Here is an 18,230-nt window from a genome sequence, read left to right as displayed (position 1 = left end):
CAAACAGTCACAGAGCCTGAGTCTGCATAGCAATCAATGTCAGGGGATAGTGTTTGGCTACCAGCTTCTTATAGGGCATTATAGTGCACAGGCTGTGATGCAAGTGGAGCAGCCAAGTGAGCACTAAGTGAGGTAGGAGACAGGGTGGGGCAGCTTAAACCCAGGTATCCTAGTTAAGTAGCCTCTAAATAGGAATGCCGCAAGAAGTTGCAGGTACATTCTAGATACATTCCAGTCTGATTAATATTTGTTGTCTTCTATGCTACTTTCAGGTCATGGGGGCTGATTCAGAATTTGTCAACAAAATCAGCAGCAGCCAAAACTGAGCTGACCTTCTACCCATGAGGAAAAAAATAGGCCATTTCCACATGTGCAAAATGTAGTTGAGCAGCCTCCGCATGTTGGCAGCATATTCAGGTCCCTCCTCATGACGTCGCCAACATCCCAAGGCAGGCCAGTAGGCGGCTCATGATGTCACCATTTTTAAATCATGATGTGGTAAATCCAGGAAAGTGGATTTGCCACCTTAAAACGTGTGAGCTATGGGTGAGCAACCAGGATTCATTCAGCGAAAAGACCATATGGAGGGGGAAACACGCAATAGTCTGGGCAGCTTTGTTCCGCCCTCGCATCCGTCCTCAATTCTCCTATGTTTCTGCTGTCTTGCTGCCCAGAACCCTGATATAATTGAAGCAGCTGCAAAGTTTTTATATCTTACCATGAGAGATCGTGAATGTATTTTGACCTACTCTAAAGCATGATTTAAGAGCCTCTTGTGGCACAGAGTGGTAAGGCAGCAGAAATGCAGTCTGAAAGCTCTGCACATGAGGCTGGGAGTTTGATCCCAGCAGCCAGCTCAAGGTTGACTCAGGCTTCCATCCTTTCGAGGTCAGTAAAATGAGTACCCAGCTTGCTGGGGGGTTAAACTGTAATGACTGGGGAAGGCACTGGTAAACCACCCTGTATTGAGTCTGCCATGAAAACATTAGAGGGCGTCACCCCAAGGGTCAGACATGACTTGGTGCTTGCACAGGGGATACCTTTACCTTTAAATCATGATTTCTGCCTTCATTTTCTCTGCATAGCAATGGATTCTGCCTTCATTTTCTCTGCATAGCAATGGATTCTTTTGCACTTTTCCTCCTTATATTTTCCTTTATATGCTATTCAAGGCTTGTTGTTGTCATTGTTGTTGTTGGTTGCCTCCACTGATTGACTGGTCAAGGAGCAGTGAGTAAAATAGTGTGTTGCTCTTTCATGTGCCTCCCCCCCCCACTAGTGAGGAGGGGGGAAAGCGAGATTCAGCAACAGAGTGTGGAGGGGAAAAATAGTGCCATTTACTATCCCGCAATTGCGGGCAGGACACTAAGTGCAATTAGGCACTCTGTGCGGAAATTGCCATATTTTCCTCCTGCGCCCATCCAGAAAATCTCACAAACCATTATTTTGCAGTTGCAGTTTTTTTATTTTATTTTGCAAAGCTTTCCACATTCCATGAGGCTAGAACAGAACAGTTCTTATTGTCCTGATCCATTTATTTTAAGGCAAGAAAATCAGTATCTAATCAAGAATGAATCTGGATAACACCACTATGATTCGCAATGATCGATTGTCATTTGATTGTCTTGAGTGAGCGCAGAGCAGATAGTAAAGAAGAACATAAGGCATCGTCATCGTGGTCCGGGGTCTTCACAAAAGTCGTGTCCCTTAGTTGCCCTATAATGTAAATGATAGCTATTAGTAGATAACACTCCCAATGAATCTGAGCTGAAGGCATTCATCACTGAGTACACAGTTTCATTTCTCTGCAAATATTGAGTAGGGCCATGTAAATCTAAGCTATTTTAAATCCCATTCAGCACAAGGAAATGTTTAACCTTAGCTGGTTCATGCACTATTGATTTCTTCACCATCTTCAGTTGCTTTCAGAGGAATGTGCCCAACCCCGTTGGTGTGGCACTTTTCGGAGATATGGTAATGGACGGTAATGGTAAAAGTTCTGAGATCATAATGGATGGCAATAGGGATGTGTTCTTTTACAAAACCAGTATTTTTAATTTGGATTTTGGGACAAGCTTCAATACTAGCATTTGAAAAATACTAGCTTTTGAAAAAGAGCCATTACCCTATTAAGTTCCAGTTTGGGGGACCAATGAAACACTTCTTACACCGAATTCTAGGGGATTGATTGGCTGTTTTGACAAAGGATTATCATTGGCTGTATTTGGTTGTGATGTAACAATTGATTTTTGCTATATATTTCCTGTCATGTAAGAAGATCATAGTCTGACTAAGAGTGCTTGCACTCGAAAGCTCACGCCCTGAATAAATTATTGTTGCTCTTAAAGGTACTACTAGACTCTGATTTTATTGTGCTACTTCAGACCAACATGGCTACCCATTTGAATCTATTCTTAAAACTGGAGATGATTAGCTCTGAGTAAGTGCGTGTGTGGGGGGGGTTGATGTCCCAACAATAGGAAAAAGGCAGCCTGAGGGTTCTACCTGTTAAACGGTGACCAACTTGGACTGCATTTTTCTGTTGGTAGGAAAAACCCTTGATGAGAGAGGGCCCTGTGACTGCAAGGCTGTCCCCTGGGTACCAGCATTTGAAGGGCTGCCCAGGGCCTAGTCTGCACAAAATAGATAATGCATTTTCAGTGCACTTCAGAAGTAGATTTTCCTGTTCTGCACAGGAAAATCCAGCTGCCAAAGCACAGCATTATCCCAGCAGCCTGGGAATGAAAGTGCATTATCCTATGTGTGCAGAACGGGCCCAGGGAAGGCTGCATCCCAGCCCCTGAGACTGGCCTCACCCTTTTTTAAAGAGAGGGAATACCAGAAAAAAGGAACCTGTGGATATATCATTAAAAACTCTCTCTCTCTCTCTCTCTCTCTCTCTCTCTCTCTCTCTCTCTCTGTGTGTATATATATATATATATATATATGTATGTATGTATGTATGTATGTATGTATGTATGTATGTATGTATGTATGTATGTATGTATGTATGTATGTATGTATGTTGAAGATGAAACTCAAATACTTTGGCCACCTCATGAGAAGGAAGGACTCCCTGGAGAAGAGCCTAATGCTGGGAGCGATCGAGGGCAAAAGAAGAAGGGGACGACAGAGAATGAGGTGGCTGGATGGAGTCACTGAAGCAGTAGGTGCAAACTTAAATGGACTCCGGGGAATGGTAGAGGACAGGAAGGCCTGGAGGATCATTGTCCATGGGGTCGCGATGGGTCGGACACGACTTCGCACATAACAACAACAACAACAAATGTATGTATGTATGTATGTATGTATGTATGTATGTATGTATGTATGTATGTATGTATGTGTATATATATATATATATATATATATATATATATCTTTATTATATTTATATACCGCCCTCCATTAAGGCTCTAAGCAGGGCTAAAGGATGTTAAGTAGCATAGGATTAAGAAGCACTAGAGGAGGATGAGTTTCCCGTGTACCAGGATACATAGTGAGAAGGGAGAACGTGAGGTGAAATCTGATGGCCATCATGTAGTCCCTAGAGGAAGAATATTGTGAATCATGGAGAAAAACCACAAGGTGCTTCAAAGTAACATTACTTGCCTGATCTCCATTAGAATCAGAAATACCTCTTAAAGGTAAATGTATCCCCTGTGCAAGCAGCGGGTCATGTCCTCTAGCGTTTTCACGGCAGACTAAATACGGGGAGGTTTGCCAGTGCTTTCCCCAGTCATTACCGTTTACCCCCCAGCAAGCTGGGTACTCATTTTACCGAGCTCGGAAGGATGGAAGGCTGAGTCAACCTTGAGCTGGCTGCTGGGATTGAACTCCCAGTCTCATGGGCAGACCTTTCAGACTGCATGTCTGCTGCCTTACCACCCTGCGCCGCAAGAGGCTCTTTTAATACCTCTTAAAGTTACTTAAATTAATGGGATATTATTTCAGTGATCATATGGCACCAGGGGCCAATAACCTAACATCACCACTGGCCTGGGCCAGCCCCATATGGATACAGAAGGCCTGGCTCCTCTATGCCTATGGTGTGCCACCAAAGATATAATATGTCCCAGTCAGCTCCATGATGCTTTGCAGCACCATTGGTTCCTATGTGGATTTTTTTTGAATTACAGGGATGTGGGATTGCATTCTAATGCAATCCCACCTTCCAGCATTTTTTTTTCAAAAACATTAAGTGTGGTGTGGTGGTGTCAGGTTGCAGAAACCTGGGGCAAGCAGGAGCCACCACTGCAACCTGTCTCCCATGGGGACACAGGAAATAGTAGAGTAGGTTGCTCTGCTCCCATTCAATGGAGACGTCACAAAAGGGGATCGCCGGTGCGGAATTGGCCTCTGTTTCTTTGCTTCCCTTTAGGAATTAGGAGTCTAGTTGTTTACAATCCTCTTCTGAACAGACATATTCCAAAAAGAAAAGTCTCTGAAAAAACTATGGCAAGGGCTGAAACCCTAACTGGCGATCCTGATTGCTCTACCAAGAGAAATCAGAAAGAACTACAAGAGAAAGCCCTCTTTTGGAGCAAAAGGGAGGCGGGAATGGCAGCTAAGGGGAGTCCGTGGCTTCATCTACTTACAACCCCTCCAGGTTGTGTGCATCTTTGTCCGGATTCAGAAATGCAAGACAAATAGGGTCTACCACTGAAACCTGTCCCCTTCAGGGACACAGGGCCTCAATGCACTAGCCATGATTCAACGCATCATCGCCAGTGTGGAATTGGCCTCTGTATCTAATGGCTGTTGCGTGAGGAAAACCAAAACAGATTTAAATACTCACAGGTCTCTGTGGCATCTCCTAGATATAATAAGAGGGAGAAAATGCATTAGTGGCAGCTTTAAACTGTAAACAGATACCAAGAAGCTACCTGATCTCAGTAAGCATTATTATTCTCTTGGTCTTCATTAGACGGGGAAATGAGGCTTATATTCATATGAAATTCATGGGAAAATAATTCAGTAGAACACAATCCAGTTCATATAAAGCATTAGTAACCATATTTTAAATATTCTGTAACATCACCACATAGAACGTGCATTAGCTGATGAAGCTTTCCCCAACTTTCCCAAACCAACAATTCCTAGTGATATTCTCAGAATGAGAATTTCAGGATATAAACCCCGCCCCATCTATATGCCTTTTTCTGAAGGAAGATCATACACCTCCATGGACCTTCTCTTAGCCCTTCCATGGAAAATTCTTCCTTTCAACTTTATTTCTCCTGGGAATACAACAGTCTGTCCAATTCCACACAAGGGGAGAAAGCCGGGCGGTTGATCATATGGCTTAAGGGCTAATCCCCACTTCCTCATATAGTATATACTGACCTGGCCCTCACCCAGGCATGGATCAGTTTAGGGCTCCAGTGCCCTGTCTTAATGGAACAGGGATATTATCTGTGTTCCCTTTGTCAAAGTGGGCAGCAGAGTTGGACATGCTGGTCCAGGCCCATGTGGAAAGAGAAGGCCTGGATCTTCCCTTGCTACCATGTGCTACTGCAAGCAAAATATGCCCCAGTCAGCTCTGTAAAGCTTCGTAGCACCACAGGCTCCAATGTGGCATATTATTCTTTGCAAGAAGGTGGGATTACATTGTAACGCAATACGAACGTCAAGCATTTCTTTTAAAAAACCCTCCGGGTTGTGTGCGTCTTTGTCCGGATTCAGAAACGCAAGGCAAATAGGGTCCACCTGTCCCCTTCAGGGACACAGTGCCTCAATGCACTAGCCTTGATCCAACGCATCATCGCCAGTGCAAAATTGGCCTCTGTCTCTTTGCCCCCCCTTAAGGAATTTAGTTCATTTGCTATCATCTTCTGAACAGAGATATTGAGAAAGGAATAATATCAGAAATAAATTTATGGCAAGGGTTGAGACCCCAAAAGACTGCTCTGCTCTACCAAGAGAAATGAAAAACAAGTATAAAAGACAACCCTCCTTGGAAAAAGGGGAGGAATAATGGGTAAGAGGAATCCATGTTTTTTCTATTTAAAGTGTAATGGCTGTTGCGTAGCATTTGGTTAAGGAGCTCTTGAGAATTATGTGACTGGACTGTGTAGAGTGAGAAGTGCAAAACTAGGTAATATCTGACGGGCATCATTTAGCCCCCAAAGAGAATAATATATTCATATGAAATTATTGGGAATATAATTTAGTAGAACACAATAAATTTCATATAAACCATTAGTAACCATATTGTAAATATTCTGTAACACCACCACATAGAACATGAATTAGCTGATGAAGCTTTCCCCAGCTTTCCCAAACCAACAATTCCTAGTGATATTCTCAGAATGAGAATTTCAGGATATAAACACCGCCCCATCTATATGCCTTTTTCTGAAGGAAGATCATGCACCTCCATGGACCTTCTCTTAGGCCTTCCATGGAAAATTCTTGTCATTAAGAGAAACTCTCTTAATTCCTCTCAACTTTATTTCTCCTGGGAATATAACAGTCTATCCAATTCCACACAAGGGGGAAAGGCTGGGCGGGTGATCGTATCGCTGCGGACTAATCCCCACTTCCTCATAAAGTCTATGGTGACCTGGCCCTCTCCCATCCATGTATTAGTTTAGGACTCGAGTGTCCTGTCTTAATGGAACAGGGATATTATCTGTGTTCCCTTTGCCAAAGTGGGCAGCAGCATTGGCCAATATGGAAAGAGAAAGCCTGGATCCTTCCTCACTACCATGTACTACCGCAAGCAAAATATGCGCCAGTCAGCTCTGTGAAGCTTCGTAGCACCACAGGCTCCAATGGCATATTATCCTTTACAAGGAGGTGGGATTACATTGTGATGCAATACCAACGTCAAGCATATTTTGAAAAAAACCCTCCGGATTGTGTGCATGATTGTCAGAAACGCGAGGTAAATAGGCTCCACCACTGAAACCTGTCCCCTTCAGGGACACAGTGCCTCAATGCACTAGCCAAGATCCAGTGCATCATCCCCAGTGCAGAATTGGCCTCTGTTTTTCCTGGAAATACAACAGTCTGTCCAATTCCAAACAAGGGGAAAAGGCTGGGTGGGTGATCATATGGCAGGATCATACATCCTCATAACATCAACACCATCCTGTCCCTCTTACAGGCATGGATCAGTTTAGGGCTCCAGTGTCCCTTCTTATGGGTACAGGGATATTATCTGTGTTCCCTTTGTCAAAGTGGGCAGCAGCGTCGGCCCATGTGGAAAGAGAAGACCTGGATCCTCACTTGGTTGCCGTGCCGGGAAGGTTTGCCGTCGTCGGGGATGGGGCGGGTTGGGAGGCGCTTTGCGCCTCCTGGTTGGTGTTTGCCGGGCCAAACACCCAATCAGTAGCCAGGCACAGCGCGGCTGCTGATTGGCATTTTGGAGCTGGACTTACAAGCGGAGGGCCCAATTGGTAGGCGCTTCACGCCTCCCGATTGGGCCCTCCCTTTGTCAGTCCAGGGGAAGGGGCCAATGGGCACCCTTCCTCATCCCGGACCGGGCCTGCGGTCAGGGCCCTTACTGTATTAACTGCGGAGCGATTAAAGATGTTAATTAAAAAATCTGTTAATTCCTCTGGACCCAATTTCTTCCTGGAATATCACAGACTGCGTCTTTGCCTCCCTGTAGGACTTTGGAGTATTTTTCTTTGTGATCATCTTCTTAACAGGAATAATCAAATGGGCAAAGTGTCTGAAATGAAACTATGACAAGGGCTGAGGCCCCAACAGGCTGCACCAATTGCTTTACCAAGAGAAATGAAAAAGGAATAGAAGAGGCAGCCACCATTTGAAATGGAGGGAAGGGGGGGCTAGCAGCTAGGAAGAGTCAGTGACTTTTTCTATTAAAAGCGTAATGGATTTTAAGTAGCATTGTGATCTCTTGAGGAAGATGAGGCTGTAACGTGTAAGATAAATGGTGAGAAGTAAGTAGGCTAGTTTTTTTTTCAATTGCATATAAAAATGTCACATTGCATTTAAAGTGTAAAAGTTATTGTGTAGCATTAAGAAGCACGTGAGGAGGGTGGGGCTGTCCTATGAGCAGTGAGAATAGCAACACTAGCTGAAAATTGAGGGGCATCATCTAGTCCTCAGAGAGAAAAAAACATTAAGAATCATAGAGAAAAAGCACCAAGGATTTAAAATACTCACTTTTGGTGGTGATGGAGGTTTCTGTATTTAATGAGAGGGGGGAAATGCATTAGAGGCTGATTTATTATAAAGACGGACTTTTAAAATCTACCTACTCCCAGGATGTGTTATTGTTTCCCTCAATTAAGTTCAGCTCAATGCTATTTATGTTAACCCTGTATAATAATTTCTTATATTTTCTGAGTGACCACCACATGGTACAGGATTTAGCTGATGAACCACTGATATCTGCTCAGCATGAGAACTGCATGATGCCGACCCACCCTTCCCCATGTGCCATTAGCTCAGTACAAATCATCAACCTCCATCTCTGTCCATCTCTGTCCTTCTTTGGAATATACTAGATGTTAATTAAAAATCCATTAATTCTCCTGGACCTAATTTCTTCCTGGAATACCTTAAATATTCTGGTATTTCTGTGACAACAATATGTATATTTATCTGACAAGACTATTCCCTGCTTCCCTAATCTAAACCACAGATTCCTAGTGATAATCTCAGCACAAAAGTTTCAGGATATTTATCAAATCCACTTTGATATGCATTTCCCTGAAGACAAATCATTCACCTTCATGTACATTTTCTTTGTCCTTCCATGGAAAATTCTTGTCATTAAGAGAAACTCTCATAATTCCAATAAAATACATTTCTCCCGGGACTACAACAGTCTTTCCAACACATAGAGAGGGATTTAGCTGGTGAAGCTTTCTCTAGGTTTCCCAATCCAAATCACCCATTCCTAGTGATAATCTCAGCAAGAGAATTTCAGGATATATACGCCCCCATCTGTATGCCTTTTTCTGAAAGAAGATCATCCACCTCCTTGGACCGTCTCTTTGGACCGTCTCCTTGGACCGTCTCTTTGTCCTTCCATGGAATATACTTGTCATTAACAGAAACTGTTTTAATTCCTCTTGAGTTTATTTCTCCCAGGAATATAACAGTCTGTCCGATCCCACATTAGGGGAATAGGCCTGGCGGGTGATCATATGGCAGGGGGCCTATTCACCACTTCCTCATAACATCAACGCCGGCCTGGCCCTCTCCCAAGCATGGCTCGGTTTAGGGATCCAGTGCTCCAGATTAAGGGAACAGGGATATTTTCTGTGTTCCCTTTGTCACCGTCGGCCGCAGCATTGGCCATGCCAGACCATGCCCATGTGGAAACAGAAGGCCTGGCTCCTCCCTACCTATAGTGTGCCACCACAGAAAACACATGCCCCAGTCAGCTCTGTGAACCTTCGCAGGACTGTGGGTCCCAATCTGGCATTTTTTTATATGCAGGGAGGTTGAGATTACATTGTAACGCAATTCCAATTTCCAGCATTTAAAAAAAAAATCAATGTTTGGGGCACATCATTGTCAGAATTCAAATAACCAGGGCAAATAGAGTTCACCACCGTAACCTGTCCCCTGTGAGGACACATGGCCTCAATGCACTAGCTCTGTTCCGGAGCATCATCTCAAGTGAATTGGACAGCTGTGTTTATATACCTTATTATTATTCTAATTTGTATTGTTTTTTTAAGATTATTTAATTCCTGGTCTTAATGGATATTTTTGTATCATCTTGTGCTGGTCTATGACTGTAATAAAACTAACTAACTAACTAACTAACTAACTAACTAACTAACTAACTAACTAACTAACCAGTGCGAGATCATCCTCTGTGTCTTGGCCTCCCTTTAATAATTTACAGCCTGCTTATTTGCTATCCTCTTGACCCATTATGCACGGAGTGGAAGGTCTGCATTCGGGGTGGAATGGCAGCAGCTAAAATCACCAATTATGCACACTGCAGGCAGCAACCAGGCGCAGCGTCAACATATGTCGCCGAAAAAGCCGCGTTAGCAAGATGTGGAAGAAAGTGGAGCTTCCCGGGACCAGGGCACAACCAGAAGCGGCTCCGGAGTAGCCACGTGCATAATCGGATACTCTGGGTTTTGCGGAAGTTGCGTTCCGTCCCATGCATAAGCGGTTTGCTTCGCTTCTTCCTCCTCCACGTTCTCCATGCTGCCGTTTCAGTGGCCATCCATAATAGGCCTTCTGAACAGAGTAATTAAAAAGGAACGGTGTCTGAAATGAAACTATGGCAAGGTCTGAGACTCCAACAGACTGCACTCATTGCTCTACTAAGAGAAATGAAAAAGAAGAAATGAGAGAGAGACCTCTTTTGAAAAGGTGGGAGTGGGAACGGCAGCTAAGAGGAGTGCGTAGCCTCATCTATTAAAAGTGTAAAGGTTATTGCGTAGCATCCACTGTGAGGACCAGAAAGTGAAATTATAACAGATGATAAAGAGAGGGCTGAACAGCTTAGCTCCTATTTCTCCTGAGTCTTCTCTTGTGAGGGAAATAGTGCTTAATGTGGCAACAACCTATCAGGGGGGATGGGAATGGTGGCCTAGGATCTGTGTGGGGCCAGTCCATAAACACCTAGTTTCTTTAAATGATACAAAGTCTTCTGGGCCAGATGAATTGCATCCAAAGGCACTAAAAAAACTTGCAGATTTAATCTCTGAACCTCTGTCCATTATTTTTGACATTTCTTTGAGAACAGGTGAGGTACCAGATAATTGGAGGCAGGCAAATGTTGTCCCCATCTTCAAGAAAGGGAAAAGGAGGATCCGGGTAACTATCGACCCGTCAGCTTGACATTTGTAGCTGGAAAAATTTTGGAACAAATAATCAAACGCTCGGTCCTTGAGCAGCTGAAACTGAGAGCTGTGATTTCTAAGATTCAGCATGGGTTGCGCAATACAAGTCATGTCAGACCAATCTTTGAGAAAGTGATCAGGGGAATGCCGTGGATATAGTTTATCTGGATTGATAAAGTGCTTGAGAAGGATGGGGCTGTCCTATGAACAGTGAGAAATGCAACGCTATTTGAAAACTGAGGTGCATCATCTAGTCCCCAGCGAGGAAAACATTACGAATCATAAAGCATAACCACAAAAGATTTTAAATACTCATTGATACTGGTGGTGGTGATGCCTATATTTAATGAAAGGGGGGGGGGGATGCATTAGTGGCTGATTTGTTCTAAAGACGGATTTTTTAAATCTACTTACTCCCAGGAAGTTTTATTATTTCCCTGGTCTGTGCACTGCTGCACTGAGGATGCTGCACTCAATAAGAGACCGGCTCACAAATGCGCTCACAGGGTGCCAAAGCCAGGCAGGCAGTTTGGACAAATGAGATCACTGGGGGCAAGGAATCTGCCCTCCTGGCAGGGAGATGATGGATCCCTGGGCACCCCTAGAACCAAACGTTTAACAGCCTCATGCCAGGAGGCCAGCCCACTGTAGGGTGTGTTTGGGTATCAATAAAAGTTTTGGCCTTGTTAATACCAATCTGGAGTCTTGTGTGGTCCACATGCCCTCCTGCCAGTCAATTTGTTTTAGCCCCTCTAACATTATTTCTCAGGTCTGTACTAAGAGCTGAAATAGGTCTGAAGTTTATTTAAATTTTCAAGTAAATAATAAAACTAAACTGAATTCATTTGAGGAAGCAGAATGCATGAGTTTAAAGGGACTCCAAACATTTAAATCCATTACAAACACACCCCAAAGAACAAAATATGAATCATGGAGCTAAAACACAAAGGATTTAAAATGCTCACAGATCTGGAAGTGACTAAATGTAATGAGAGGGGGGGAAATGCATTAGTTTCTGTATTTCCCAAAGTGACTTTTGAAGAGCAGGAAGCAGAACGCATGAGTTTAAAGGGACTCCAAACATTTAAATCCATTACAAATACACCACAAAGAACAAAATATGAAGCATGCAGCTAAAACACAACGGATTTAAAATACTCACAGGTGCACTTGGAGCTGGCTAAATTTAATGAAAGGGGAAAATTGCATTAGTTTCTGTATTTCCCAAAGTGACTTTTGAAGAGCAGGAAGCAGAACGCATGAGTTTAAAGGGACTCCAAACATTTAAATCCATTACAAATACACCACAAAGAACAAAATATGAAGCATGCAGCTAAAACACAAAGGATTTAAAATACTCACAGGTGGACTTGGAGCTTGCTAAATTTAATGAAAGGGGAAAATTGCATTAGTTTCTGTATTTCCCAAAGTGACTTTTGAAGAGCAGGAAGCAGAATGCATGAGTTTAAAGGGACTCCAAACATTTAAATCCATTACAAATACACCACAAAGAACAAAATATGAAGCATGCAGCTAAAACACAAAGGATTTAAAATACTCACAGGTGGACTTGGAGCTTCCTAAATTTAATGAAAGGGGAAAATTGCATTAGTTTCTGTATTTCCCAAAGTGACTTTTGAAGAGCAGGAAGCAGAACGCATGAGTTTAAAGGGACTCCAAACATTTAAATCCATTACAAATACACCACAAAGAACAAAATATGAAGCATGCAGCTAAAACACAAAGGATTTAAAATACTCACAGGTGGACTTGGAGCTTCCTAAATTTAATGAAAGGGGAAAATTGCATTAGTTTCTGTATTTCCCAAAGTGACTTTTGAAGAGCAGGAAGCAGAACGCATGAGTTTAAAGGGACTCCAAACATTTAAATCCATTACAAATACACCACAAAGAACAAAATATGAAGCATGCAGCTAAAACACAAAGGATTTAAAATACTCACAGGTGGACTTGGAGCTTGCTAAATTTAATGAAAGGGGGAAATTGCATTAGTTTCTGTATTTCCCAAAGTGACAGCCCTATCCACAAAACAGATATTTAAGACAATACCTGCACTTTTAATTCAGTTAAGTTTTAAAAATGTTCATAAAGACTGTTAGTAAATATATTTAGTTTAGCATTTCTAGCATCATTTCCCAGGTGTGTATTAGGAGCAGAAATAGCTCCTTGTTATTCACAAGTAAATAACGAAATGCATCTTAATTGAAATCATTGGAAAACTGAATATCTCTGAGAATCTTAATAAACTTTAATGGAACTTATCATGTACAGTTCAAAGCAAAAGGGGAGGGGGCTTACCGATTCACTGTCCTGTGGACAAAGGAGAAAGACAAGGAGCACAGCAGCAAGAATGTGAAGTTTCATCTTGGCTTCTCTTGGGTAGTTTCAAAGATGAAGTCACTGGGGTGAGAAAAGAAGACTTTCCTCAGCTGTATTTATACCATGTCTCCCTCCTTGAGTTTCAAGGTTGGACGATAAAATACAATGCCACCGTGATCAAGGGTACCCTTACGATTGCCAATCAGGAAAGGTTAAACGTCATCCTGTGAAGGATAAATATTAATTGGAAAAACCAGAAGTCACCTTGATGCCAAGAGTCAGTGGCACTATTTTTTATAAGCATGTGCAAACAATATGCCAGAGCAAAAGACAGGCAAAAGTAACAGTTCCCCTTTACAGAAATTTTGAGGACCATCACATGAGAGCTGAATTGAACTCGGTGGAGGGGAACTTCAAGGACATTTTCAGTACTGCTTTCATGCACAATTAGCACAACGTATGTAAAAGGAACTGTGTTCTTTATAGATAACCCAACACTAGAAAGAAGGTGAAAGTAAATGAAAAGTTTTCTAAGATTTGGGACAATCACAGCCCAGATCAGAACACTGACACTGCATGGCCCCGAATAAGCTGGGGATGCCTGTGGGCACTGTGGTGTGTCGGCCAACAAAGGATGTGGCTGTGGCTGTGGGTAGGCTCGTGAACATGTGCACCAGGTACCTATTTAAGGCACCACACATGGGCGCACACGTGGGCACCTATTTAAGGCACCACATGCTACCTCCACTTGCTGGAGTCACAGGAGGAGCATTGTTCCAGAGCACCTGTAGAGAAAGGCAAGCAGAGACCACAAGAGGTTCAAGAAACCAAAGTATGAAGGGCCATTTTCCAACTGGCTTCGGGGTTTCACGGAAATCATGGCCTCAATCATGGAAACCTACCCAGAAAACAGGTGGCACATATTCCGACACTTGTCCCATGTCCTAGAGGCCTCAGAGCTGGCAGGGGACAAGGTGGCCATTGAGCATGACTGGAAGTTTGGGGCGCTGGCATCCTACCATACATTCTGTCAGATGTCTATCTAGCCTCCGCTTAAAAACCTCCAAAGAAGGAGAACCCACCACCTCCCAAGGAAGCCTGTTTCACTGAGGAACTGTTCTGTCAGGAACTTCTTCTGGATGTTTAATTTTGAATTAATTTTGAATTAAGTTCTTTTGAATTAATTTCAACCCATTGGTTCTGGTCTGACTCTGTGGGGCAAAAAAAAACAAAGAACAATGTTCTCTATCTTCTATATGACATGCCTTCAAGTAATTGAAGATGGTCTTCAGATCCCTCTCAGGCTAAACAGACCAAGCTCCCTAAATCTTTCCTCATATGACTTGGTCTTCAAACACCTCACCATCTTCATAGCCATCCTCTGGGCACACTCCAATTTGCCTACATCTTTGTTCAAAAGAGAAAATGTCTGGAAAACTCATTGCTGCTGAAAACAGTATTCCCAGTGAGGTCTTAGAAGAGTGGAGTAAAGCGGTAACACCACCTCCCATGATCTGGGTGTAAACTGCATGGAGCTTTTATTCCAACCCCAGATCGATTCAGTCCCTGCCCTCTACACAGAATGTGATTTCCATTTGGATTTGGAGCAATTTCAAATTTCCTTCTGCAGCAAGAAGGATTGATCTGGAGTGACCCTACCTTTATTGTACGATATCTTAGAGTGCTTTTAATGCTCAATATATTTTAAAATCGCATTGTTTTGAATCTGGGCTCTCTTCCATGGTAGAGGACCCGTGATTGGCTACAGGTGGTCATGTGACAAGCCTGCCTTAAAGGAAAATCCCCTAATTTCTCTCAACTTCAGTCGGCCTTGGATTTTTTTTGTGCCTTCTTCATTCCACCCCACCTTCAAGAAAAGAAAGGATTTTTTCCTCCCTCCTCTGACTTCTCTGAACCTCTCCCCCCTTCAAGAAAACAAAGTAAGATTCTACATTTGCCTCCCCCTCTTTTCTGAGCCTCCCTAAACACGTGCAAAAGACTTTCCTGTTTCAATGGGGAGGGGGGGGAAAGGAAGACCCGAGTTTAAAGCGATCTGAATTCAACAGGATTGACAATGGAATAAACAAAGTAAGTGCAGACTCTACCCTGGACACTATACTTCTTTTTAATACAGCCTAAAGTCCGTTTTTTTGCTTGCCTTCATCCCCAGTAATCTGCAGCCTACTATAAAGTATAAACCAGACATAGTACAATGGTGATTGTACTAGTGTATGCAGTTCTCAGTGGTTCCATAAGAAAGTCAAAGAAGCATTAAAAGTTCGCCAAGATAGTCTTCAGATGGATCAATTTAAAAATAAATTTAAAAAACGTGTAGAAAAGAAGACCAATAGCAATCAATTGCAGACATGTTTTCAAACAATCATTGTTAGGGACAATAATCAATAAGAATCAAATATAGTAGTATTAACTGTGTCACTCTTTGTGGACTGGTTTAATTCTTCTGCAGGAGACTGTGATGACAGCGTTATTCTGTATTTTGTTTTGTTTTGTTTTCTCTCCCCCCTTTTTATTGTACTCTTTTTTCTTTTACTCTAGGACTTTGTTTACTCTATGTGTTATTAATGCAAATCCTTAATAAAAATATATATGGGGAAAAATATTGGGGGGAATCAAAGTGCTTTGCCTCACACTCTCCAATCTCAATTTCTCTAGTGTCTCCAGATATGTTTCTCAAGTACAGATGTTGATTGTGCACATTATACAATTGACATTAAATAAGCTTCCTGGGTGTCCAGACATGGGGAATCCCATGCAGCTGTGCAGCGTTAAGAAGAGTGAGAGGAGGGTCCCTCCCCCCTACCCTTGGCACAGAGTACGTATGGCCACAATTCAGCCATTTTAAATGCTTCCCCTCACTTTCTCAGGCAACACCTGAGAAGGTGGGGGAAAATAACCTGCCAAGCAGCTGATGTGACATCATCAGCTATCCTTTAACTGCCCCCCCCCCAAGCTTTCACAGGCAAAACTGTTAATAAGGGCTTGGGGAGGCTTTTGGATTGGATTCGGATATTTTTAAAGGCTGTGGCATGCCAAACAGCTGATTATAGCACACCATCTATCCCCCTTAGTCTATCCCCCTTTCTCAAGCAGCAGAGACACTCTCCACTGCCTGGGAATGGAGGGGGACATGTGCAAAGAAATAAATTCCACTCCTTTTTTGATTCAACTGATTCAGTTCAGCCATATCTAGAAAATTGAAGGGTCATCTGTGTGATTCAAATTCAGCCCAAACTGATTCAGGCCAAATCTGAAACAATCCATATTTGTGTGTGTGTGCATATGCCTAGGCCTGGGCCTAGGCAGAGGCAGCACAAGATATATGGGAAGGGAAAATAAATCTCATGGCTCTTGGAGGAGAGGCCATAGTAGAGGGGGTCCCTCAGGCCCCCAACTGTCTCTTTGGTTTGGAACATAACCCTGGGGCAACAAGTCTCACAAAGGTTTGACATACTCCTCAGGAACAAGTACAGTTCAGTGTATATTTGTTCTGTCCACATCCTCAGGTTTTTACACTGACACAATTGCAATTACTATCTTCAGCCGTCTTGTGGCCATACTACATCATTACACAGAATGTAATACAGACCAGCATTCTTAGAGAGAAATATTAACTCCCCTTTCACAAGATTTCTGGGTTCTTCAGTACACAGTCAACAGGAGTCCATTTGGGGACTACATTAGGGTCACTGCCTATTTTCTCATGGCAGAAGCTTCCTTTAACGGGATGGCTGGAGCACACAAATATTCCCAGCACTCATGCAAGAAAAGATTCACACTCACTCTCAGCTTTTATTAACAGGTACACAAGAAGTCTCCTATTAAACATGTATACCCAGGTCTCCACTGGCAATCCCCGCAGAAGGGAAGGGACGTCTTCAGATCCACCCCCTCACCTTTGGGTTGCCTACACTCATGTAATAAAAATAATAAAGCTGTGGCCCTGTTCTGCCAAAATATATAATTGGTTGTCGTGTTATTTGTCCACCAGAAACAGCCCTCCCACCTGCAATATCCAGTTGGTAGTTAATGCAATTGAATATTCTTGTAAGAAGCACAAATGTACAGCTTTTGTTTTCCTTGATGCTGAGAAAGCTTTTAATCATGTCGGAGGGAATATTCTATAAGCAATGCTTAGAACGCTGGACCGTGGTAAAGTTTTCTTAAAAGTTATCCATATATATATTCAAGACAGGAAGCTAGGATTCTGGTTAATGGAATGCCCACTGAAGGAAAACAAACAAACAAACTGAGAAAGGTACTAGACAAAGTTGTCCAATATCTCCTTTATTATTTAGCTTAGTGATGTAAACCAGTGGTGCCCAGCCCCCGGTCCGGAGACCGGTACTTGTCTGTGGATCAGTCGGTACCGGGCCGCAGCTCCTTCTCGTCCTCCACCCCGGCTGCTGCCTCGGGGGCTGCCCTGTCACTCTGCTGCCGGCTCACCTTTGGTGGTCTCCAGCGGCCACCATGGCTGGGGCTCCCCTTCGGCATGGCACTGTGCAGCTGCTGCTGACAGCACCCCCCAGTGGGTGGCGGGAAGTCAGGGGTGCCAGCGGGAAAGCAAGCGGAGCAGTAGCTCAGGTGGTGGCAACGATGTCCCTCAGCAAAAGAGTACCCCCCCCCGGACCTCAGTAAAATTGTCAAGCATTGACCGGTCCCTTTCCCCATGCAAGGAGAACTTGGAACCAGCCCTTCTTGAAGCAATTCTGATTTGAACAAAGGTAACATAAAAACTAATCAAAGAGAAATCCCTCCTTTAAAAGAGGGGGGAAATGAAATAAAACCAATTATTATTATCTTAAAATTGATTTTTAGATATCCATGCTCCAAAAAGTTTCAAGGGAATTGGATGAAGAAATTTATATTTAAAGACCCAGGAAGTAGATGCCTATCAGCTGAGTAAGAGTTTTTTGCAGTGATTTCTGTGGGGTTGACTGGCACCTGCTTTAAAAAAAATAACAATCCTAGTCTGTCCTCATTTCATTGTTGTACTCTAACAGCTGCCAACTAAATCCCTCTCTCATTCTATACCGATTGCATAGCAGAAGGACATCTTCTGAAGCCTAAATGAGGATGC

The 18,230-nt window shown here is 43.0% G+C and overlaps 1 long non-coding RNA gene across 1 annotated transcript; it reads right to left on the bottom strand.

The window, feature by feature from the left end:
* Positions 1-1,553: 1,553 nt before the first annotated feature.
* LOC143839010 (uncharacterized) lies at positions 1,554-12,373 on the bottom strand. Its single transcript, XR_013231522.1, has 5 exons — positions 12,356-12,373; positions 11,956-11,973; positions 8,140-8,160; positions 4,799-4,816; positions 1,554-1,716 (listed from the first exon to the last, which is right to left on the bottom strand). It is a non-coding gene; the product is annotated as an uncharacterized LOC143839010 (long non-coding RNA).
* Between the last annotated feature and the right edge of the window lie 5,857 nt (positions 12,374-18,230).

The sequence above is a fragment of the Paroedura picta genome, chromosome 5 (assembly GCF_049243985.1).
Source record: "Paroedura picta isolate Pp20150507F chromosome 5, Ppicta_v3.0, whole genome shotgun sequence".
Lineage (NCBI taxonomy): Eukaryota > Metazoa > Chordata > Lepidosauria > Squamata > Gekkonidae > Paroedura > Paroedura picta.
This window is presented reverse-complemented; position numbering and strand designations above follow the sequence as displayed.